The sequence below is a fragment of the Xiphias gladius genome, chromosome 4 (genome assembly GCF_016859285.1).
Source record: "Xiphias gladius isolate SHS-SW01 ecotype Sanya breed wild chromosome 4, ASM1685928v1, whole genome shotgun sequence".
Classification (NCBI taxonomy): Eukaryota; Metazoa; Chordata; class Actinopteri; order Istiophoriformes; family Xiphiidae; genus Xiphias; species Xiphias gladius.
The window spans coordinates 26,470,354-26,497,199 of record NC_053403.1 but is presented as its reverse complement, the minus strand read 5'-3'; the positions used below and the strand labels follow the sequence as shown (position 1 = coordinate 26,497,199).

General features: G+C 41.6%; 1 protein-coding gene across 1 annotated transcript in view; it reads right to left on the bottom strand.

Annotated features, from left to right (window-relative positions):
- kcnk10a (potassium channel, subfamily K, member 10a) overlaps positions 1–26,846 on the bottom strand; it is a 55,073-nt gene that overhangs the window by 24,820 nt on the left and 3,407 nt on the right. The window lies entirely within an intron of this gene.

Here is a 26,846-nt window from a genome sequence, read left to right as displayed (position 1 = left end):
TGTGCAACAGAACCAACCTAACCCCAGACCACATTCAAAACACAGTAAGTGGAAGCCTTTACAGAACACATCTATCTATCTATATATATCCCACAATCTTTGCATGTAGCCCCTCTCATTGGGGTTACTTGTATAGTAGCATTCCAACAGATCCCTATTCTCTGCCCTCTGACCTTGTTGACCCGGGCGACATCCAAGCCAGTGTGACTCTCGAATTTGCGGCTTCACTCATACTGAGGATCAAGGACCTTGCCTAAGGGTCCACACTGGATATATGTTCAACGCCCTGGCCGGGACTAATGACTGGCCAAAGTCATTAGTGTTAACCACTGAGCTATCCAGCTGCAATCAAGACAGATAGAGGCGGGGATCAACCACACCAGACAGGACCCCGGGTGCAGGCTGTGCAAAGATGCTCCTGAGACAGTTCAGCACATAATAGCAGAGTGTAAGATGCAGGCAGGAATAGCGTACATGGAACGCCATAACCAAGTGGCTGGCATAGTGTACAGGAACATCTGCACTGAGTATGGGTTGGAGGTCCCAAGGTCACAATGGAAGACACCTCCTAAGGTGGTTGAGAATGACCAAGCCAAGATCCTGCGGGACTTCCAGATTCACACTGACAAACTGGTGATGGCTAACCAACCGGACATCGTGTTGATCGACAAACAACAGAAGAAAGCAGTAGTGGTAGACGTAGCCATCCCAAGAGACAGCAACATCAAGAAGAAGGAACACGAGAAGATTGAAAAATACCAAGGGCTGAAAGAGGAGCTAGAAAAGATGTGGGGAGTAAAGGCAATGGTGGTGCCAGTGGTAATTGGAGCACCGGGGGCTGTGACCCACAAACTGGGAGAATGGCTCTAGCAGATTCTGGGTACAACATCTGAGGTGTCTGTCCAGAAGAGCGCAGTCCTAGGAACAGCTAAGCTACTGCGCAGAACCCCTCAAACTCCCAGCCCTCTGGTAGAGGACCCGAGCTTGATGAAGACACATCACCGGGGGTTTTATAAAAATCCGGGAACTTTTATCATAATTGGGGGGTTCCAGGTTCTGACTGGGCCACTTTCTGTTAGTCCAATCTGACAATACAGTCTGTTGCTGGTTCAATCTGTTGCATTCAGTTCAATACAAGCTAGCCCATGCAAGCTCTGTTTATTAGGTTATCAGCTCAGCAATCACCTCCTATCTGTAATAGTTATCAAAACATGATTGTTTCTGTGGCTTTTTAAGTCTTTCATTAAGCTTTTAACCTATAAGTTGCATACTGTGTATCACAGCTAAGACAACACTGAAAACAGAATATAGATAAGTTGAATAGACCATGTGTCATCATCACTCTGCTTTGGCTACAGTAACACCTCTCAGGGACTGCGAAAAGAAAATTCCTCAGACTTCCTAATCCCATCACCCTGTTAACCCTGTTACATAACACTGTGGCTAATTCTCTGTTTCTCTTTGTGTGCTCCTGCAGAGTGTATGAATTTGGCTGAGGTACAGGGAGGGGGCACAGAGACGAGGATGATATAAGTGATATAACACTCAGTGCCAGTCTGCTCTGCAAGTGTCCATCCTGGCAGATGGAGACTCAGTGTAACGAGCCCGACTCAGGGTGTGACAGATAGCTGTGTGGCTGGCTGAAGGGCAAACACACAAGGACACAACTTATCCACCTCATCCACAGAGAGTCAAACTCTGATCAAAAGTTCAGCTTTGTCACAGATTTGTAGATTTACTTCCCAGCTCAAGGTCTAGTTTTTACTTTTTCAACGAACACGTGAGAATAAATCAAGATAATTGGCAATAAAAGAGGATATATTAGAAATGATGAGTCTTTGTCTGTGACCCTGTGGTCTTCATATCTGCACAGCAGACTGTTTTATCTGATTCTCACTGCTAGTAAAATAGCCCACTAGCATAGTATTATGCAAGTCAAATAAGTTACACTGTTGAGTGTAATTCAAAATCACCTCTAAAGTTACTACTTCTAACATAAAATGTTATAAAGAAAAAAAAGGATGAAGCCAGTTGGTATTTATTTAGTACTGAATGACAAGAAAGAAAGTGCTGTAGGAAAATGTCTAAATACTGTGGTGATCTTACAAAAAGTATATTAAAAAAATAAGTAAGAAGACACTAGTATATTACCATATACTTCCTTAAGCACTGCAAAAACTACTATAAAAATGTTTAGGGTTAAAGGTAGGAAATGATTATAACAAACTGAAAGTAGTGCTCTATAACTGGATAACTTTAAAATTTTACCAGAGTGGGTAATAATGTTTCTCACGGCATTAAGCTTGCTCCTACACAAACCAGCACTATAACATTTATTAAGCAAGTCTGGTCTTATATTAGGTTCCTGGTAAAACTAGAGCTGAACAATCAATTGATTAGTCTATCAGATTACTAAATTAATCTGCCACTATTTTGATGATTAATGTATTGTTTCAGTCATTTTTCAGGTAAAAATACTTAAAATTTACGGGGTGTTCATACAGTATGTGAGGATTAGCAATTTGATGAAAAGATAGTAAAGTGAATATCTTTGGATTTTGGACTGTTGGTTGGACAAACCAAGACATTTGAAGATGTCACCTTGGGCTCTGGGAAGCTGGGATGGAAATTTTTCACTGTATTTTAACATCTTATAGATAAAACACATCATCAATTAAGTGACAAAATAATTGACTGATTAATCAATCATGAAAAAAGGTTAGTTGCAGCAATAGTTAAAACCTCCTCCTTACATCCTGGCTGGCTATAGCAACCAAACAAATGGACAGTCAGCTATTACAGAATAAGTGCACCCTCAATTTCTGCTAAAATCCTTACCAGATTTTTAAAAAATGCAACAGAGGAGCTACAACTGGAGGAGGTGTGGCCTCATGGCTATGTAGTGTGTGAGGTGAAAGTTGAGGGGACACGAAGGAGACTGATTGACGACTTAATGTTAGCAACATTAATTTTGTACTACTAGACAGAACCACACATTAAAGGTGCCCTGTGGAGTTTCTTGTAAACAAAAAACTTCTGTTTACCTTTTGTGTTTCTTACCAAAATGCACTTTGTGCATCCTACCTTATAAAACATTTGCAAAAAAATTATTACCTGTTTACTGGCGGCCTTCTACTTAACTGCCTTTTCTGGTGTATTAATAGGCACTGTTTGTTGGAGCATCACTGCCACCTGTAGAGAGTGGAGTATTGTGAAATGTGTGTTGTGTCATTTTGTGTAAATGTGTTTGCATGCAACAGACTAAATGGGGACCCACTCATAGAAAATCAGCTCCACGCTGAGCTCAAGGATACACACACTGTGTTTTGGTTTGTAACACTGAATATAAATATTTTTGTTTGCAGGAAAACCCCACAGGGCCCCTTTAAGGTTTAGATGGAGAGATAGATAGATAGATAATATGATCTGTTTGCCTGTTCTTCTGACTACCTGTGTACCAACTTGATTCTGCAAGTAAAGACCTTGATTTTTGTACTTAGAGACTGTTTCCAAGTTGCACATGTGAGTCCTCTTTGCTGGGGTTTTGCAGTTGTCCCAGTACAAACTGGCCAAAATATGGACTCCGCTGACTCTGATCTTTGCCAGCTACAAGTCTCAAGTCTCAAGGCAGTCCGATTATACATCATGAGAAGCAATTTACCCCAGTCTGCCTCAGAGTGAGAGAGTTGAATGAACGTCAAGAAAATTTCCAGTCATACATCGGCAGTCAGGTGTGCCGTCTCAGTTATCAGATGCAGCTAATGGCAGGTTTCAATGCTCTGGGTTCATTTGCTCAAGCCACCGTGTCTGCTCCTGCCTCCAGTCCAGGTCCTGTCGTCGCTCCACCACATTTCAGTTCTAGCTCCTTCGCTGACTCCAGTTCCTCACCTATCCAGACTGGAATTGTTTTCCAGGGACACCAACAACTGCCGGTCATTCCTTTTCCAGTGTGGTTTGCAATTTGAGATGCAAGCTTCACCTTTCCCGACTGAACGAGCTAAGGTGGCTTAGATCATAACCCATCTCGACTCTGGCAGCAGCGGACTGTGCCAGAAATACTCCCATCTGCTTCTCTGCAGATCGCTTTACCAACACACTATCCAAGATTTTTGACCACAACCACCCTGGAGCAGAGGCAGCCAGAGCTATCATTGATCTGTGCCAGGGTAGTTGTCAGGTGGCTGACTACACCATAAAGTTCTGCACCCTGGCAGCAGACAGTGGCTGGAACTCATCCTCCCTGCCTGACACTTTTCAACATGGACTTTCTGACTGCACTACTGCTAACACTCCCGCTCCAGGCAGCTGCCCCCCAACTGGTTGTTTGTTCCTATATCTCTTCATTCGTAGGTCATTCACCGGGCTCAAACTTCCCTCGTCTCCTGACATATAAATGGGACATCTTCGTCATAAAACAACACTTCTAGTGGCTGTACATAGAGCGAGATGTTGGTGAATATGTGGCTACCTTTCCGGTGTGTTCCCAGAACAAGACGTCTTGACATCTGCCCCCTGGTCTCCTGCACCCGCTTGCTGTGCCCCATCACCCCAGGTCTGATATCTCTTTGGACTTTGTCACTGGACTTTCTCCCTCGGAAGATAACACCATCATCCTCACAGTGGTGGACAGATTTTTTAAAATGGTGCACATTATTCCTCTGCCTAAACTGCCCTCAACTAAGAAGACGGCAGAGGTCATGTTGTCCTGTGTATTTCGCCTTCATGGGTTCCCCAAAGATGTGTGAACAGACTTGGAGCCACAATTAATCTCTCCATTCTGGAAGGTGTTCTACTCTCTGTTTGGAGAGCCTCTCCTCTGGTTGTCATCCCCAGTCCAATGGTCAAACTGAGTGGATATATTGAGAGGTGGAGACCTGTCTTTGTTGCTTCGCCTCCCAGAACCCAACCATCTGGAGCAAGCACCTCAACTGGGTTGAGTATGCACACAACACCTTACCTTGTTCAGCGTCTGGTCTCTCCCCTTTCCAGTGTGCCTCTGGCTATCAACCACCAATGTTGCCTGACCTGGAGATGGATGTTACAGACTCTTCTGAAATTTTGAGCAGATGACAGGACTCAGAGTTGTACTGAAAGTCAGAAGGTTACAGCGCAAAGAGGAAAAGTGAGAGGACAGTCCCCTGAGGTGCTTCTGTGCTACTGACCGACCAATCAGACACACAAAATGTGGTCTCTCTGTTAGGTAGTCAGTATAGCAGGAGGTTGTGGAGGTATTTACCTGCATCTTCTGGAGTTTCTCTTTTTCAACTGGTCTGTAGTCATTGAGGACAGATGGAGTTGACGTCTTTGGCAAGGAAGAAAGCAGTCTTCTGTAGGGTCTTCTATGGCTGGAAGAGGAGTTGGGGCCGCTGGGGGTCCAGTGCTGAACCTGTTGAAGAACATGTTCATACCTATTGATTCTGTTCAGGTTTGCCTCAGCCTGATTCTCCTTAGCCTTTAAAACCATGATCTTCTGTATACCAGACCCTCACATTGTTTTGCTGGAGCTTGTTTTCCAGCCTCCTTTTGGAATTATTCTTTGCTCTTCCTCGGCCTCACCTTCAGTTCTGTCTGCACGCTCTTCAGCAGGTCTCTGTTTCTGTACCTGAAGACTCTCTTCCTCCTGTTCAGCAGTTGCTTGAGATTGCAGGTGATCCAGGGCTTGTTATTGGGGAAACATCGCACTGCCCTGCTTTTGTTCCTCTGGTCACAGGCTGCTGCTGGATGATAAGTGTGTAGGTTCTGCCTCCAGTCTCTGTCTGTCCGTACAGTTTGAAAGCCAGGGATGGTGGAGTTGGAGTCTGGAATATGTTCCTGCAGCCATGTCTCAGTAAAGCACATAATACTGCAATTCCAATATTCCCGCTGGGTCTTTGTCAGGGCACCAAGCTCGTCTATTTTATTCATTGGGGATTTCACATTTCCCATAACGACAAAAGCAGGAAAGGGTTTATACTTTCTCCCCCTTGCTCTCCATGTGGCTCTGGCCCTATATTCCCAGCATCTCCTCCTCAACTTGCCCAGGACTCTGGAGCACATATTCATCTGCAAAGCTCTTCTCAGTAAACTACCGTCATGTCGACTCTGTTAGTTTGGAACATAGGAGGTTACCAAACCTGATCCCAAGACTACTGTAGCTCACACTGCATGTTCCTCAGGTAAGTTCTGAACCCGGAAAGATTGCTTTTAGTGTCACTGATCCTGGGATAACAGGAGCACACTCTACTACCACACACTTTAAAAATCCATGGTTTTCAATTCTCAGTGTTGTTATACTTATTTTAACTGGGTGATTGAACTTATCATTTATTTATTATTGTATTTTATGGTCTATCTTGCATCATGTTTTTTACATTCTAACATAAATTACTGTCTTTCAGTATCTTCTATTATTTTAAATGTACTCAGCTCTCCCTGAAAAATGTGATCTTATTCTCAATGGGATTTACATGATAAAATAAATAAAGGTTATATGTGTTTATTCAGCCTTAAAAGCAATTTCTTCCTTTTTTCTCACAGAGGACAAACTGTTTGATGGCTCTAATCTGTTACAGCTCTAAAATAACTTTAAAATCCCTCCTCTAAACTAACAATGCTGTCAACAGCTGTGTCACTTTATATGTACTGTAAATTAGAATCATTGTGGGATTTATGTATATTATAATTATAAAAAAAATTTATGAAATACCCTGCTTCACTGACTAATCTCTGCTCTGATATAATAGATGTGCAGTTTCTGCTGAAGTTTTCTCTCAGTTTGTTAAACCTGACTACTAGTGCCTTATTTGGAATCGTGGGCTGTCTTTGTGCAGTTATTGGGTTTGTCAGACCGTTCCCTATAATTCTGAGTTCAGGTTTCAAAACTTCATCATTAAATCAATCTTGCTCTGCTTTCAGGACATTTTTTCCACTATTTTTAATTTGGAGGCCAGACATTCAGTGGTAGATTTGTCTTGAGATTGTGAGAGTCTGTTTGGGTAGAAACAGAGAAATGATCTTCCTCAGGAAAGGAGACTTTCAGGGTCAACATCATACAGTACGAGCTGATGACATTAGTTTCTTTCTCTGTGGTGGAAGGTTTGCTAAGCAAATTGGTTCATGTCTTTGGTTGGAATGAAAATCTGCCATCTGCAGTGAATGGCTGTCATATGGAATCATGATCTGTTGAATTTTTTTTATCCAAAAGGTTTTTCCAATATGTTATGTGTACGGAATTCATTGGTGTTTGACTGGTTTTCTTGTTTTAAGTTGATTGTTGATACAGTTGTATACAAGTTTGGCCATCCCCAGCTAAATTCCATATTGAGTTGATTTTGGATGTGAAAAGAAGTAAATCCGGTATGTTGTAGAGGTCAGCTGTTGTTCACTTTCACTTTATTGACTGACATTTACCTCCAGAATCTGCCAATATTTTGTGGAATCCATTCTTCCTCTATCTGTGCAGTGTTTCCTGTGCCACTGGCTGTCAAACAACCCCAAAGCAAAATATTTCTACCCCAATGATTAACAGTTGATGAGGTGATCTTTCCATTACATGCTGATCTTTTTTTATCCAAACACACCTTTGGCAACTGTGGCCAAAGACCTCAGTTTTAACTTCGTCTGTTCACAGCACTTGTTTTCAAAATGAATCTGGCTTATCCAGATTTTGCTTTGCAGGCTTCAGATGTTGACTTTTTTAATGCAGTCTATGGTAAGTTCTCCTTTGGTTAACTCTCCCATGTAGATCCTGTTTGTGCATCAACACTGCACACTGGAATGGTGCACCTCCATTCCTCTGTCAGCTAAACCTTCCTGCTGCTCCACTGTAATCATATGGGGGTTTGGCGTTGCCTTTCTGCCCAGTTTTACCTGAAAATTTTCTTGGTCTTCCAGATCTCGTCTTTACTTCCCCAGTTCGCCTTAACTGCCATTTCTTAATGAAATTTCAGACAGTGGAAATTTAAAGCTGGAAATGCTTTGATATCATTTTATAGCCAACCCACCCACCCCCTCACCCACTCCTTTTACAGATCCTCAGTTAGTGTTTTAGAGGAGCCCATGGTGGCTGAATGTTACCACAAGGTTTGAAGAGTCAGAGAATTTATCATCAGCTGATAATTCTTAATGACAATACATTTTTAGCGTATGTTTGCTGCAGGGGTTGGCTCACTTTTGAGTGAGAGTGAAGGGGGTAGGGGGATGGGGCAGCCCAGCAGAGTAGATAGCTAGCTAGTGATTTCTTTACGAAAGTGTTTTAAAGGTGTGAAGTGCCAGGTAGCATGGAAGCAGGTGTCCAGAGCGTGTTGAGTGTGAAAGGATTTCAATCCCATTTGAAACATCCTGTACCCAGTGAGGTGAACTCTGTGGATTATTTCATATTGTTTGAGCTATTGGTATTTTTACTCATAAAAAAAGATGTTCTTACAGATATGGTTCCAGAAGTTGGTGCTGGGAGTGATGGATAAGTCCCATTTTACTGGTGGTAAGGATATTATTTAATCTGACTGGGATATCATCCAATATATTGTGGATTTGAAGTGATGTTAACAAAAACTGATGTTGAGGTAAAGGATTTCGGTGGATGGCCTTTATGTTTAACTTTGCTTGAGTGGAAGATTTAAGTTGTAGATATGCAAGGAAGTGATTACTCCTAATTCCGTACTCCTGAACCAGGTGGGAGAAAGAGACGAAGGTATTATTATTGAAGATACGTTCACGATGTGGGATGTCCTTTTTTGTTCCATGAAAGAAAGTTAAATAGATTTTTTTTAGGAAGAAAGTCAGGGTTGTTCCTAATGGGAGTGCAACTTAATGGTGCAAGAACGGTGTTAGGGATTTTATGGACTTTCCACCAAGGCTGTCAGAGCCATGGCTGTTGTAGAAACTTCGAAACAAGAGAGTTGTTTGGTGGACTGGCTAGGAAATGGTAAGTTTTTACAATATGTTTTCTCTATATCAATCCATGTGTTTTCTGACTGTGATTGATCCACTCGAGTATAGATTGGAGTTGGTTTGCCAAGAAATAATGGGGGAAGAAACCAACATTTTAGGTGCTCTCACTCTCAGTTTTACCGCCAAATCAGCCAATTCAGATCATCTGGATAAAGTGTTGGCCTGTTTACAACATGTTAGGGAAATCCCGATACCACAAATTTGGTAGCTGGGTACCAATGCCACTGAAATTCAACAATTCTCTGTGCCTAATTCCATATCATGATAAAACGTAGAAAACAACAGAGACTGCTGTACACACAATGTGCTAACACACATGCACGCGTGTAGACACACACACAAACCCAATATAGTTAGTAGTAGTATAGTATGTGTGAAAATGTTCATTTAAAAAGTCATCGTTATATTTTGACAGATTGAACAGTAATGCCAGCAGCCTACTTATGTTATGAGCACCCAGCAGATATTGATTGCTACATTAGACTAAACAAGATAACGTTAGCCTTTCTGAAAACTGTGTGTGGAGCATTGCTACAACAGATGCCAGCTGTCGCAATTCACAAACAACATTTATATTCATCATTGATCAACATCTTAAATTAACATACTCACCCTGAATTCTGTGTACAGATCCAGATGCCTATCTTTGAGCTGCTTAAATAAGTTTGAGGTGTTTCCTCCTTACGTTCAAAAAGCTCTGTGACACATTTTGCTTACTGGCTTTTGGTTGTCTTTAACTTGTCCCTGATGATCACACTTAAACGCATTTTTCCCCAATTCACAATAGACCCGTTGCTGCATCCGTACTTGCCGCCACCTTTCTGAGTTGTTGTTATTGTAACTGTGTCTGCCCTCTTTCTTCTTCTTCCCTTTGCATTTGACATCAGACTAGAACATTTGTAGGGTTACTATGCTGCCCTTGTCAGTCCTTGAAGAATCACATCTCCACTACCTACAACATCTACAGTACTTTCAATACCTATGGTACAGTAGAAAAACATGTACCGTCACATTTTCAGAATTTTGGCATTGATTTGGTATCAATGTATTAGTTATTGTGACATCCCTACATCCATTCTGCTTGCACTTTCAACTTCATTGTAATTATGTCAAAGTGTTCCCAGATGTCACCTCTTGAGTACAATGATGAGTGAGTACAATTTTATCAAAACAGATAGAAAGGATGTAACTGTAACAAAGCAGAATTGTTCCTTGAACTCAGTAACAAAATCTAGTCATACGTTGTTATTTCCCTGTGAGCTGTACCGGTTCAGAGAGAGATTCGGAGGCAGTGCCTCAGCACAGAGGGTAGTGGAAAGTGAAGGGAGATCTGTGGTCTTTCTCCTCCCATTTAAATCAAAGAGTGAAATTCATCTGGTTCTGGATTCTTGACTGTAGCAGAGACCTACCGGTCCTATGGCTGAACCTCTGGGCTGAGATGGTGGAGCAGCTGGCACTTCTCCAAGCTGTGCTTATCAGCTGTCCTATCCCTATTTGAGTAGGGACTCTGCAATACTCAAGGTAAAAGACCCAATACTGTAAGTTGCCTTTTGTTTAAATTTTGACATTTTCTGCCAAAAGATTTCAAGTAGCTAATGTTTTCCTCAGAACTATATTGTTATCAGGGTGAAAAATGTGAAATTTAGACTGTATGACACTAAAACCCTCACTACAAATCAGAATGCTGATTTCTTCAGGGTTACAGCTCTTTATGCCACAGGCACTCCATTTACAAAAACAATACTAAGTAAATGTACTAAGCTCATAAGAGGAAACAGGTGTGCTTCTCCTTTACTGAAGTTGAGCCAGGTGCTCTGCCTTTAAAAAGCAGTGTCTATATCCTCCCAAACCAAGTTAGGAAAATTAAACTTGGTCTCACAAAAAATATTTCAAATATGAAAAGTAATACTACCTACAGGTTTCTGGAACTGCTGTGAGAATAATAGTAGCTCTCAATTATGGTAACCATTTTGTTGGAAACTGGGAAGCTAATGTAGTTTATAACATTAACTATAATACATTCCTTTCCAAGATTAAACTATGGAAAATATTTATTAATGACATAGTAATTTCTTTGTGAGGACTCTGAAGATAAATCGGTCAAGATGTCAGTTATTCAAATAACACTACTTCTTTTCTCAAATTTAGTAGAAAGAAACAGAAACAGAATCAGGTATTTGGACCTAGAAATCTTCAAAGACAAAAACACTATTCAGACTACTATTTATCGAAAACCCACTGATTCTAACAATATTTTACAGTTTTGGCATTTGTACTGATGATTCATCCCGCAGAAATCCATCCAACCTTGTAAGTACTACAACAACTAATGTCATTTAGCATGAAATGAACAGGACTTTTGCTTTTCCAACCCTGGATGCCTAAAAAAACTCCCACCCCTTTGTAACTTTATAAAAAGACATCTCTCTCTCAGCATCATCCTACTCAAATTTCTCACACATCAGTCACCACACAATCATCATCACCTCTTGGACTAATACATCATTTGGGTGAAAAGGCACTGTGTGGGAAGTGGTCTGCCTACATTAAAATGTCACAATATGTTTTGTTCAGCAACAGTGCACTTTGTAACAACAGAAACCAGAGGACAAGCTCTACAAGGTTTGTTTACATTCCACCAAAGTTCACAGAATCACACAGTAAGATGTTGGATACTCAGATAGTCTAGGAGGAAAGTTAGGGTTGGAACAAGAACAGATGGAGATACAAAGAGAAAGAATTCTGAAATCAGATATCTATTTACCTCAGCATGGCTGCTACCTGTCTGACAGCCTGCTCCACTGGATTCATCCGTACGTTAGTCAGCATGACAGTCCACCAGTCAACTTCCCATCAACAATGAATCTGACAATGAATAACTGACAATTATTAACTTAATTTCATACAACACATTTAACATCACCTGCCACCTTGGAAAAAAAAAAATGGCATGACATCCATCACTGATATTCAGCCACAGCCCACTCTGGCTGTAGGACCACATCAACATCTGGGAGGGCTTGCGCCCATCCTACAGTCCCAAACAGTTGCTATGATGAAACTCAACTGTTCTCTCCTTAGCCTCAGATACTTTCTGCTTTCCTCACTGACAGTTAAAGTTGGATCTCAGACTCAATCATCAGCAGCTAATACACAGCTGCTGTAGTTGTGCATGCACAGTGATAGACTGCAGACTTCATGTTTTTGGTTTACTTTCCTTTCCTAAACTGTAAACTGTTATCACTCTGTATGTCATAGCTATGTAGAGCATTAAGTTAGAGGGTGTAAACAAGCAGGTACGTTATTGCAGGTTACAGGGACTGTGGGAAGTGGCCTATAACACAACAGACAAAAAAATACAAATAAAGTCTACTTCAGCCACCTGCTTCACCTGGGGATGTCAGCCCTCCGTATATATTATGCACTGATTAAAAGTGTAGTCCACCGACTTACCATTATACACAGACTCATAATGGACAGTTTTTAAAAAGAGGAATACTACAGACCATTTTGTGATGGGATCACATCAGCCGCGATGCCCTTCAACATGTTGATGATCCGATCCATTAGTACTCAGTAGTTAACAATAAATTATTACATCAGTACTTAATAGTCAATAATACATTGTTACGTGAGTGCTCAGCAGTCATTACTACATTATTACATGAGTAATCAGTGGTCAATAATGAAATTATTACGGGAATACTCAGTAGTCATGGGTTGGACCACACCCATCTTTTAACTCAGCCTTAATTTTGATCTCATCTACACACCCTGTTAAGTTTCGTGACTGTGTCATGCACAGTTGAGACACTATTGCGGTGACATATAAACATCCATCAAAGTACTCAAAACCGCCTCTGTGGTAGTTTCCGCTACATGAGGTGTCCCTAGGACCACATTTTGCCATAATGACAGCCACGCTGATGTAGCTGGTAAAAACAACTTCAGCAGAACCAGCGATATCATCTTTTTTTATTCCACACATTCTTATTCTTTGTCAAAATCTGGTGTCTATATTAACCACAACATAACTCAAACCGCCGACAGCTGGGTGGGAGGTTGGGGTGTGTTAGGCTAGTAGCAGTTCCAGTATCCTGGAGCATGTAGCCTGCAGAAATGAAGAGCAGGCTACAGAGGTCTGGACAGCTCACTTCCCTCGATCTCCACACCTTTTTTTAATTTTCAAAATTGTAGTCTTCTGACCCAACTGACGCTGACCCAGGTGACATCACCTAAGGACATTTATCCGACTTCACACAGCTCCCTCTGAAAACACAAAAGGCTTTCTACTGCTTTTGTCACACACAGTTCTCCTTAATTATAAAAATATAGAATCTCCAAAAACATCAGCAAACTGCAAATACATATGTTGTTCCTTGTTAGGGTGTTGGGGCCAGATTGGAATTGAGCTTTATACTAGGTAACTGTCTGCTTTTTGTGTTGAGAACCTTGTGAGTCAATTCTGTGCCCACCGTGACTCATAAGCTCCTCTAGCAGGCGTGGTTGTTATTAACAGACCTGCGGCCTTTTTTTTAAGCCATAACAACAACAAGTACTGCAAAGTAGGAGGTCTGGAGTGTGTGGGCATTTCCCTGTGCACCTGCTATTTTGGTACATGAAAAAATGGGTGAATTGGAATAAAAATCAGAGGCTGAGGTGATAATAACTAACCTCTCAGCCAGTCACATCACTGGTCTCATCACTCTGAAACAGCTGAGCCATCACTGTGAAGCATGACAGCAACAACTCAAAGAATGACGACGACCGCCTCCATGGGCCTCTACTAGGGTTGGGTGATAAATACAGAATCCCAGGGTATTTGAAAATAGCTACGGTGTCAGTTTCATTACTATCATGAAAAAATTCTGCTGCGCAATGTGCGCATATATATAATTAACGCCTTAAGGTGTTGGTCCAGCACCACTGTCTATAAATAACTTGTCAAAAAAAAAAATAACCTCTTGGAAAAGAGTAACTATTTAGTGACTGGAGAGGTAAGCAGAACATGCAGTAGTAGGTACAGTTGCCATCACAGTGGAGGCAGAAGAAGAGAGCGATGGACCACCTCAACCCAATGAAAAAAAGTGATCTTTGAATGCAAAGAACTGTAAGCAGTCTTGCAAAAAAAAGCTGGAGCAGCAGGCATGGCAGGTCTCATCAGACTCAGCACCATAGAGGTGTGAGCAGAATCAGAGATGACTGTCTATTGTTGGGAGCCTGTGATTCCTGTGCTTGTGGCACACACATTCAAGTACTTCCGGGCCACCCTCGACATCAGTGGAAATTGGCTGGCATTTGATTCCCACTAGAGAATCAAATGCCACATGACATGTTTGAACACTATAATATGAACAAGTTTGCTCCAAGCATACTGAAAGCTTTACATTTCCTCAAGTCAGTCATGTTTCTTGGGCCCAAGTGCTCTTGCGTTTGAGAGTATTTCTGCTGTTGTTGCCCCAGCCACTGGATCAAATAATGAATAATTAATTTCTTGGCAGACGCTTTCAAGACCTGAAGACTTGATTTAACCTTGACCTAAAAATGTGTGCAGTTATAACTGCATGTATTGGCCTAACTCAGGTTTTCCAGTATCCAAAACCTAGTGTTATCAGGCCAGGTGACACAACAAACAGAAAGTGCACTTTCTAGGCTTTAGATAAAAGCTGTGTATAAATGCACAAGTGCAGAGAGAATGTTCTCCAGGAGATACAGTATGCGCAGAAAAAAAATATAACTCTACTGCAGCACTCACACAACAGCTATAGTGTGCGATATCCATTTCTGTTCAATGGAGACCATTAAAAGCACACAGCTGCATGTTTTAACATTGTTTTACTGCCAGAGAATGTGATGTAGCAGCACCACAGGTCCCAGCATGATGATCTGAAGTCAGTGAGCCTCAGCAGTTGCACTCAGCTCTCTCCCTGCAGGCTGCAGCCTTCAGCTGATTCTACGGCTCATTTTTCTAAAAAAAAGAATCGATCTGATACCTGATAGCTGTCTGGTTTTTGCCCATTTCCCTACTCTGCCTAAACAAGATTAATAACCACCTAAGTGTATGCTTTTAGAACTAAGGCATGCAATTACAGCACTCACTTCAAATTGTGGCATATATGAGAACTGTTAGTTAGAGAGATGGGTGGGTTTACAATTCAGTTCTGGGTTTATGTGTTTCTCTTGTGTGCCACTGAATGTATCAGGCAGTGAAATTGACCTGGCACTGATCCAAAGCAGCTTTCTGGGCTCAGGTACAGCGGCTGTGCTCTGCATTATCCTGTCCATTATCATACAGGGTTTCACTGCTGCTGAGGTCAATGACTGTCCAGGCCAAACAACTGGGTGTTATTACACTGCTTTACAAGTGTGTGTGAACATTTGGCCGTGAAAAGCCCTGGTGTTAGCAAAAGTGAGTGCTGCAGCACAAGTCAGATTAAGATCTGTTCATGAGATCTGGCTTTCAAGCCTTAATTCATGTTCTCTGGCATCAATCATCAAGGTCTGCCCGCTGGCAGTTTGAAGAAATCTAAAAACATTTTCTCACATGGAGTGTGAAAGGATTGGCACCTAAATAATGACCAGACACATTTTACAGGAGAGGAAGGTTATACGCCTTTTTCCACAGCAGGAACCTATCCAAACAAAACTTGACATGTATCCATTGTCTCTAGTTCTGCTTTTATTAACATCGCTAAGGGGCTTATGTTTTCATCCGTGTCTGTTTGTTGATTTAATTGCCAGCAGGGTTACACAAAAAGTAGTAATTTCCATCGATCTTGTTGGAGGGATGGGACACGGACCGGGGAAGAACCCATTTATTTTGGGGGCTGATTTGGATCATTTACAATGAATTTGAATTTTTTTCTCTGAAGTCTATTGTATGTTGTGTGACGTTGGCCTTGGCTCTACTGAGTGCCAATCTATTTACAATTGTTCTTCACTCATTTTGTGGATGAGATCCTAGAACTACATTTTGACTCTACTCAGGAGGTCATATTAATGCAAATTCCTCATACTCCTCGAGCTGAGGGCGCTTGCTGGACAAACCAACATGTCAAAGCCCACGTTAGAGCAGGTCATTCAGAGGGAACGAGAGTCACTGATTAGGGACCAAAAGGTGGACCAGAAAATTTTGTTACATCGGTCTGAAATGTAGAACCCCACAGCGCAGGAAAAAATATAAAAAGAAGAAACATACCCAAATAAATATCATAATGCTCGTGGGTCAGTGTATCTTTTTGTCATTAGATTTTCCATTCAGAAACGGGTATTAAAATATAAAAAATGAGTGATAATAAAATCAACAAATGATACACAGACCCATGTAAAGGTTTGACGCACTGTTTTGGACCTCCAATCAGCAATTCCCTGTGTTCTGTGTTAGCATGAAAGAAAATCAACATCAATATCAGTACCACTTGTTTTCTGTCCAACACAGATATGGTAGTCCTCCAGTAGGCTTTTACATTACATTTACATTACATTTACATTTACATTTACTCATTTGGCAGACACTTTTATCCCAAGCAACTTACAAGTGAAGGACAACACTAGAGCTTCATTACAGTAGGAGACCTTGAAGTACATGCTAGAGCTACTCAAGAGACAAAGTGCACGGAGATCATGTAAAGAAGTGCACGGAAAGTGCACAGTGAGCACTAGTTAGGCATGTTGTGGTGTTAGAGGTGGTAGGAGAGGAGGTGCTAGATAGAGAGGGTCTAGATAAAGAGGGTTGTTGCTGCTCTGATAACATTTGGTAGCTCATTCGACCATCGGGGAACCAAAAAACTAGAACAGTGTGGACTGCGATTGCATTGTGTGCAGGAATGGCAATGCCAGAGAACGTTCCTTGGTGGAACACAGTGGCCGAGAAAGAGCACAAGCCTGTATGATTGAGTTCAAGTAGATAGGTGCAGAACCCAGAAGTCACTCCATAGGCAATCATTAGTGACTTGACTTTGATTCGGGTTGCTATGGGTTGCCAATGCAGGTAAAAGAGCAGCAGAGTGACATGTGCCCTTTAGGCTGAGTGAAAAGCAAAAGTGCTGCCGTATTCTGGACCATCTGTAAGACTTTCACTGTGCACGAAAGGGGGCCCGCTAGAAGGGCATTGCAGTAGTCGAGGCAAAAGATAACCATAAATAACCAAAAATCAGGTGAGGCCTGGGAGGCCTGTACCAACAGTTGGTTGGCTGTTGGTACAGGCCACCCAGGCCTGATTTTTTACAGGCGCAACTTAGTCAGAGAAGGATAGCTGGTCATCAAACATGACACCCAGGTTTCTCATGACCCTCGAGACAAAAATGTTTAGGCGTGTCCTACACCTTTCCTTCGGACTCTCTACTCTCTACTGACGTGCTGACATTCTGAGGTAAGCGTATTGTGTCATTTCCTGTTGCCAGCTTCTGTGCGACTGGTAGGAAGTTTTGCTGCTGTGCCTCTAACCAGTTAATTTTGCTATTTTTCTTCGGCTAATTACCCGCTGTACATTTAAACGTACATTAGTTCTGCTTAAGCACTCTTAGCTCTCTCTTTCTGCTACCGATTTCCTCGCTACTTCACAGTTGTTTACGCACTTCTACATCCACTAGTTACTTTAGCTGCTCACTCTCCTGCTCTTTCTTGCTCTGTGTGTCTCATGTTTAGTTATTCCTCTGCATCTTTTAGTGATAATGGTACATGTAATAAAGTTTAATAAAGTAGTTTATTTGCAGGGATGGAGGCGAGGCTCAGTGTTTAGGAAGCAAAGCTCCACACCATGGAAACCAAATTGTTAGCTTAGTTAGCCCGTCCCCAATAGCTGGTGCGAGCCGACCAAGCATAGCTCCCTCTCTCACACCGGTAGCTCCCGAGCAGCCGGGAAGCCAGGGTGGCTGGGTGACTGTCTGTAACAAGAAGCTTAGCCCTAAGTAGAAGCCCATGGTTCACCACCAACCCGTTCACAGATACTACCCACTCAGCGACACACCTGCTGAGAAACCACCTCTGGTTATTGGCAGCTCTATCTTGAGGAATGTGAAGTTAGCGACATCGGCGAACGTAGTTAAATGTATTCCTGGGACTAGAGCAGGCGACGTTGAATCCTATTTAAACTGCTGGCTAAGGATAAACGTAAATATAGTAAAATTGTTATTCACGTTGGCGGTAACGACAACCGGTTACGCCAATCTCAGATTACAAAAATTAATGTTGAGTTGGTGTGTACATTTGCAAAGACAATGTCAGACTCCGTAGTTTTCTCTGGGCCCCTGCCTAATTGGACCAGCGATGACATGTAGCAAAATGTCATTATGTCTAGGTGGTGTCTACAGAAGTACAACTAAACAGGGGAATTAAATGTGGACTCTTAAACATTAGATCGCTCCCATCCAAGGCCGTATTAGTAAATGATCTCATATCAGTCATATCAGTCCCCCCAGTCATATAAATACCCACATTACTCGAGGCACCGGCCGAGGAGGTGGAGCTGCAGCCATTTTCAACTCAAGCCGGTTAATCAACCCTAAACCTAAACTCAATTATAATTCATTTGAAAGCCTGGTTCTTAGTCTTACACATTCATCATGGAAAACTTTAAAGCCTATTCTATTCGTTATAATGTACCACGCTCCTGGCCCATACTTTGGCTCCTGGCCCAATTTTTATCTGAATTCTCAGAGTTTTTAAATCAAGTTTGGTCCTTAGTACAGCATTATTATAGTAGGTGATTTCAATTTTCATATGGATACTGATAATGAGCCTTAGAACTACGTTTATCTCATTATTAGACTCAATTGGCTTCGCTCAGGGTGTAAATAAACCCAATCACTGTTTTAACCACACCCTGGACCTCGTTCTGACTTATGGCATCGAAATTGAACATTTAATAATCTTACCACAGAATTTATCGGACCATTATTTAATAACTTTTGAATTCCTGTTACTGGACTACACACTTTTATGCAGAAATGTCTTTTCTAGATGTCTATCTGATAGTGCTGTAGCTAAATTTAAGGAACTGATTCCATCAGCACTTAATTCACCGCCATGTTTCAATATAACAGAGTCGTTCCCAAATTGACCATCTTGTTGAAAGTGCTGCAGGCTCAATGAGAATGACACTCGACTCTATTGCCCCTCTAGAACCGAAGATAATATAACAAAGGAGGTTAGCTCCATGGTTTAACTTCCAAACCTGTATATTAAAGCAAACTACGTGAAAACTTGAATGGAAATGGCATTCTACCAAACTGGAAAAATGCCGCTTAGCCTGGCATGATAGTATTAAAACATATAGGAAGGCCCTCTGTAAAGCCAGAGCAGACAATTACTCCTCTGTAAGAGGAGGAAAATAAAAACAACCCTCGGTTTCTTTTCAGCACTGTAGCCAGACTGACAGAGAGTCATAGCTCTATTGATCCATGTATTCCTATAGCTCTCAGTAGTGACGATTTCGTGAGTTTCTTTAATGATAAAATTCTAACTATTAGAGACAAAACTCAACATCTCCTGCCCTCAACCAGCACCGACCTAGCTTCAAACAAAGGCAGCTTGGAAAACAGCTGTGCAACCAGATGTACACGTAGACAGTTCTTTCCCATCGACCTCTGCCAACTAACTTCAACAATGTCTTCATCTAAACCCTCAACTTGTCTCTTAGACCCCATCCCAACTAGGCTACTTAAGGAAGTTTTACCCTTAGTTAGCACCTCTTTACTAGATATAATCAATATGTCTTTATTAACAGTTTTTGTGCTACAGTCCTTTAAAACAGCTGTAATTAAACCTCTTCTTAAAAAGCCTACTCTTGATCCATTTGTCTTAGCCAACTATAGACCCATATCTAACCTTCCCTTTCTCTCTAAGATCCTTGAGAAAGCTGTCGCCTACCAGTTGTGTGACTTTTTACATGACAATAGTTTATTTGAAGATTTTCAGTCAGAATTTAGAGTGCATCATAGCACAGAGACAGCACTGGTGAAAGTTACAAATGACCTTCTTACTGCATCGGACGAAGGACTTGTCTCTGTACTTGTCTTGTTAAACCTTAGTCCTGCATTTGATATCATTGACCATCATACCCTATTACCGAGAATGGAACATTTCATTGGCTTTAAAGGAACCACTCTAAGTTGGTTTAAGTGCTATCCATCAGATCAATTTCAGTTTGTACACTAACGATAAATCCTCCATATACTCAAAAGTCAGTCACGGAGTTCCACAAGGTTCTGTGCTTGGACCAGTTCTATTCACCATATATATGCTTCCTTTAGGCAATATTATTAGGACACATTCCATAAACTTCCATTGCTGGTTTCACCAGCCTTTATTTACAAATACAATTATTTGTCAATAAAGCCTGGTGAAACCAGTTCTCTTTGTCGGAGTTCTCTTTGATCAGGTTATGTCCTGTAACGCTCACCTTAAACAAACTTCAAAGACTGCCTTTTTTCACCTAAATAACATTGCAAAAATCAGGCACATCCTTTCTCAAAAAGAAGCTGAAAAACTAGTCCATGCTTTTGTTACTTCTAGGCTAGATTATTGTAATTCCTTATTATCAGGCTCACCAAACAAATCTTTAGTCTCCAGCTGATCCAGAATGCGACAGCACGAGTACTGACAGGAACTAGGAAAAGAGATCACATTTCTCCTGTGTTAGCTTCTCTGCATTAGCTCCCAGTAAAATTCAGAATAGAATTTAAAATCCTCCTGCTCCCCTACAAAGCCCCTAATGGTCAGGCAACATCATATCTGAAAGAGCTCATAGCACCCTATTACCCCACTAGAACACTGCGCTCCCAGAATGCAGCCTTCAGTTATCAGGCTCCTCTACTGTGGAACCATCTTCCAGTTTTGGTCCAGGAGGCAGACACCCTCTCCACATTTAAGAGTAGGCTTAAAACCTTCCTTTTTGATAAAGTTTACAGTTAGGGCTGACTCAGACTTTTCTTAAACCATCCCCTAGTTATGCTGCTATAGGACTAGACTGCCGGGTGACTTGCCATGATGCACCAAGCTCCCCTCTCCTCCTCTTCCTCTCCATCTGCACGCATTCATATGGCATCAATGCTTGTTACTAACCTGACTTCTTCTCTCGCTTTTTGTCTCTCTCCTCTCTCTTCCTGTCGCTTTCTGCAGGTATTTCTGCCCCTGGTTCTAGAGAGTCTGGATCTGTGACTGCAAACCACCTACTGCCCCCATGATCCTGCTCAACACCCACTGCTTCAAATATTATGATCATCTATAATTATATTTAGTTTTATTAGTAATATTATTCAGCTTATTATTATAATTATTAGTTTTATTATTAGTGTCATTATTGTTACACATCTTTATCTTATATGTCTACTGTGCTATGTCGTTCCTCCCTCTCTCTTTTCTCCCTCTCTCTCTCTCTCAACCCAGCCAGTCAGGGCAGGCAGCTGCCCACCATGAGCCGGGTTCTGTTCAAGGTTTCTACCTGTTAAAAGGGAGTTTTTCCTTGCCGCTGTTGCCAGGTGCTTGCTCATGGGAATGTTGGGTCTCTGTAAATATAACTATTAAGCGTATGGTCTAGACCTGCTCTACATGAAAAGTGCCCTGAGATAACCTCTGTTATGATTTGGCGCTATATAAATAAAATTGAATTGAATTGAATTGAATTCGTTGGGGTGAGAGATAAAGAGGCAATTTGGATGTTGATGGAGAGATTGATTGGCCGGGATGAATAAGTGCTCAGTCTTAAGAGATTTAGTTCAGTTCAGAGATTTAGGTGAAAGTGGCATTCTGTCAACCATGTGGATATGTCTTAGAGACAGGCTGAGATCTGTTTCGAGACCTTGGGGTCACCTGGCGGGAATGACAGGTATAGTTGGGTGTCATCTGTGTAGCAGTGATATGAGAGGCCATGTGAGTGGATAATTGTACCCAAGGAGGTGGTGTATTTTGCAAAGAGGAGACGCCCCGGCACCGAGCCTCGAGACCCCTGTGGGGAGGGGATGGGGTAAGGACAGGATTCAAACCAAGAAAGCACTTTGCCTGAGATGCCCATATCGGAGAGTACAGATAGCAGGATGCGGTGGTTTAGCCTGTCAAAGGCTGCTTATAGGTCCAGCAAGATAGGGGCCGAGGACTGAGCTGCAGCTCAGGCTGCCCTTAGGGCTTCTATCACAGACATCATAGCTGCTTTTTAGTGGAGTAGCCCCTGTTAAAGCCTGACTGATTCGGGTCAAGGAGGGCGTTCCATAAGAGGAATTCTGCGACCTATTTGAAAACCTCCCTTTTGATAGCCTTACATAAGAATGGAAGCAACAAAACCAGTCAACAGTTCTCAACTTGAGTAGGGTTGAGTGAAGGCTTTTTGAGCAGAGATGTTACCCAAGCCTGTTTGAATGCAGATGAAAATGTTCCCGAAGCCACTGAAGCCTTTATCACATATGCGATAGCGGGCATGTGTGTGATATATGGCTTGGAGGAGGCTGGTGGGAATGAGGTCCAGTACACATGTAGTAGGACGGCTACCAGTTAGGAGTTTTGATACCCTGCTCTCGGTGAGAGGGGTGAATGAGAGAAGTATTACACCACTGACGTGGAGAGACAAAGAGAAGGACATGTAGTGGCTACATTTTACGCTTTTTGGTGCCTTGCATTCAGGTAGGGGGCTAGGAGGGAGAGGTGGTCAGTATTTGACAAGAGGAGGCAGATAAGGGTAGGAGAGTCTGGCTTGCTGGTGCGCTGCCCTCAGTGAGAGGGGTTACCATGGAGAATGATGTGCCCTTAACTGGGGGAAACTGGTTGTCTCTGACTGATTCAGAGATATGTTTACTGATGGCCAATACCTTTTCAGTAAAGAAGCTGAAAGGTTTGTGTCTGGTGGAGGAGGTGGAAGATTGAGTAACGTTTCGAAGGTGGAAAATATTTTCTGAGTTCCTCTGGTACTGCTGATCCTATCATTGTAAAAAGCAGTTTTGGCAGCACTGATGCTGGATGAGAAGTGGCATATACTCAAAATTCCCCAGTTTGTAAAATACGGTCGAAACACAAGAAAGAACCTCGAACCAAAGCCTCACCAGGTTCTAAAAAGTTCAAGTTATTTGAAGCCTCAGGTTACAGGTTGTTACTGCTGGGGTTAATAGACTCTTATTTAAATAATGTTTCATGCCATGTGATGATAATAGGAAAAACAGAAAATCCTCCTTTTATTCCGACTTGGGAGAATTCAAAGATTATTCTAAAATGGTTACCACTACTCCTAGCCAAGTTAGTAGTCACACGGGATAAATGGAAAATCATCTTTTTTATATCTTTATTGTGTTACATATTTATAGTGGTTCATGAATAATCTATAACCAACAAACGGTGTACAGCTTTGTTTAGCTAAAGTGATTGTATTAGGAGGCTTTTCAGCCATTTCATTTGTGTAGTTCTTTTTATCTTGTGGAAGATGTCAGAAATTCTGGATATCTTCAACTCAGAATTACAGCTAGAAGGCTTGGTGTATTTTCCACTTGTGCCTTCTTGCCACTTTGCTCATAATTGAAGTCTGTACATTATGACATAGATGTGACATAAGCCCCAACTCACTTTTCCTTTAAAGCTGCAATGACAATTTTATCGCACAGGGTGCATTTGAACTTCAGAAGGACCAGGATTCCTAGACTTCCCCCTGAGCTGTCTGAGTAGATTCTCTCTTGAATAGATTTCGGCTGTGTTTTGACTTCACTTGTGCTCTAATCATTGGTGTATTAAGAATTGCTAGTTCAATTGCTCTAAGTTCTAATTGCTTAAATTAGCACAGAAGGACACTCTAAATTGCTAGACAGTCTCAATTGCTTTCTTAGTTGACCTGTAGCTTGACTATTAATTATTTTTTCATTCATTTAGAGTGGCGTTTTTTCTACTTGTTTTTATTTAGTTGTTGATACAGTTTACCCGCCACCCACTTTAAAGGTCTGTATTTGCTTTGGGTCACTGCACAACTGGGAGCAGTATCAGTTTCTGTCAGTGCAAAGCCTTTGTCTTGCTAATTTCTGGGTGCGGCCTTCGCTCCTATTGGACAATTTGCAATCAGGAAGTAGCTCCTGGTAGGCAGTTAGAAATCATCGAAAGTAGCTTTATACAAAGGCTGCTCCTGTAAATGTCAACTTCCAAGCATAGGGAAACAAATGCTAGGACAAACAAAGGTGACTCTTTTAAACCAAGGCAACAACCAGAAAACACTGCCACCCCTTCTAATCTGTCAGAGTCTTTTTCACACACTCCCAGAGCTCTAGAATGAGGTGGTGGTATTGGCCTGCTGATTTTCCCAGAATGGAAATACTGTCATCTTCATTTACCGAAGCCTTCTGGTGAGTTTCATGCAGTCAATGTCACACATCCTGTGCAATTAATTGTTGTTCTCATTCATTATCCACCAGAACCCCCTAAGCCACTTACTTGAGGAGTCGCGCACACTCCTCTCACACTGTCGAGGTGACGGCTCCTCACCCATTGTTCTTCGAGATTTCAACATCCAGTCAGAGAAGTCTGAATGTCTTCTTTATGATCTCTCTCTATCCTCCTCTCTCCCCAGTCACAAGGCTGCCAACCAATTTGATCTCATCTTCACTAAACACTGCTCTACTGCTTTCTGCCTCTGTGCCTTGGCTGTCTGACTCACTGCATACTGAGATAGATAGCTTGAGAGGGGCTGAGTGTAAGTGGAGAAAAGCAAACTCTCAGAGGACCCTCTCTACTTCCAGTCTCCCCTCTTCCTCTCTAGTGCTAAAACTGCTTTCTATCATTAAAAGTTTCAGACTCTATTTTAAATCCCAGATACTCTTGGAGACCTTTTCCTCCTTCCTCATCTCTCCTCCCAGAGGATTTTGCTGCAGTCTTTGTAAAAAAGTTTGCAATATCTGAAATTCCTTCTTCCACCCACCAGATGATGCTTCATGCATTGATCACCTCCACCTACCACCCACCCTTCCCTTCGCCTCTTAACCATCACCCCCCTCACCTCTGACTCTACTTTATTTCTCCCCCTCTCCCCTTACAAGGTCCTAGACCTTGTAACTTTTAGGACACTCTTTTTTGTTGGTATTATTTTCCAAGTCACAGTTGTTTTCCAGCAGTTACAGATGGTATAATCCCTGGTTGGGAACTAGTACTGCTTTCTTTTTTTCAGATTGTAATATTTACATTTACCCTGTCTGTGTTCAAAGTTTGATGTTTAAATTCACCACAACTGAGTGTTAACTTTTACTATGTCAGCCTGCATATTACCAGCAGCCTATGGCCAGGGACTACAGGTCGAAATGATCTTCTAGCTATACCTGGAGCAATACATGGACTGTGCATTGTCCCTGTTAAATAAACAGTAAAATAAAAAAAAGAAATCTGACTGTTTAGTGTAAAAGGAAGGATCACAATGCTTGGGTTTTTTAAACAACAGAAGACAGGTGGGAGTGAAGATAACTGAGGAATTACAGACTTTGCTCTCTTTGTACCAATTACTGTGGCGCCTGGTGGCAACAGCTAGGACCCTAAGGATGTCCCATCCTGGCATGTACACTAAAGGGCAGAGCCAACATACCAAGCACTCGGATTATTATTAGACAGAACACCACCACCCACAGTGCACCAGCGACAGGCACAAACAGGCAAACACAGTGGCAGCCCCCACACACCACCTGACAACTTACTCAAGGTCTTTTCAATAACTTTCAATGTCTTCACCCAAATGTAAGGATTTTTACTGTAGGCTTTGCAAACAGCCGCTACAGTGCATACTCTAAGATGAGGCAAAGACAAACCGACAATTTAATTTTTCTGTTGAGTGAAGGTTTGAGCATAGAGCCTGGGGCCGACGTCAGTAAGCCTTGTCATTTTATTAAACTTTCTGAACTCTTGATAAACTTAGACTTTATGGTGTAAATGTATGCAAAACACATTTTAATCGGAATCTAATCAGACCTCCCCGTACCACATCTGCAGGGGTTCTGATCAGATCTCAGACAGAAATAAATGACATCTGTGAAGTCAAAGTTACGTTCTTTTTAGTATAAATTTCCCCCTTTTGGTTTCCTTAGTGTTCCTGTGCTGAGCTGAGGTGGAAGGACAGTAACACAAAGACAGAATTTTACAGTAAAAAGACTGAAATTTTGGAAGTTGTCCACTTGATTTCACTTTCTCAGTGTGCTTAAGCCCCATATTAACTTCAGATAATCTATGAAATATACTTTTTACACAGGCCGGCCATCACTTACATTGAAATTGATCTGGGAAGGGATCTGTTAACATCCTGAACAAGCAGGAGGAATAATTGCAGCAAGAAAAAACTGTTGCAATGTTCATACAGTACCTGAATCATGTTTTGAGAAAGACCTGAAAAATGTGAACCAACCCTTTGATGATGTGTATGGTTGCTAGGAAACATTTTTTTAGCACCGTCCAATCAAAAGCTTCTATGTACACAGGAAGTCAGGGTAGCATCACAAGCTGTAACATGACTTCTTAAACTAACAGTCTGAAGAGGAGTGATACATTTGGAAGGACATATTGAACTTACCTGATAATACTTCAGATATTTATTAAAGAGCATTTCAATCGAGTTTAAGGTCAGATATGACTACCATATTCCATATTACCTCTTAAAAATCTTCACTCTAAACAAGTCATATACTGTATTAGGAAATTAATTTTGCCAGGTGGTTCAGTCAGCTACAAAAGTTACTTGGTGTAAAGCTTTAGCAACAACTAATCTCTTATGTAAGAGCTGGTTTGAAGGGGGAAATCTTTTTAATTTAGTGATGTGTAAACACCATACATTTTAACAGGGCTAAGTTTGAACTTAAGAACAAGTGGTTCTTAAGAGCCTGCTGGTTTGAACCACACTAATAAAGAGGAACTCAGCTTGGGCTACATCTAATCATCATTATTTCTTTGTTCTTTTCAATAAACGTGTCATTTTTTTA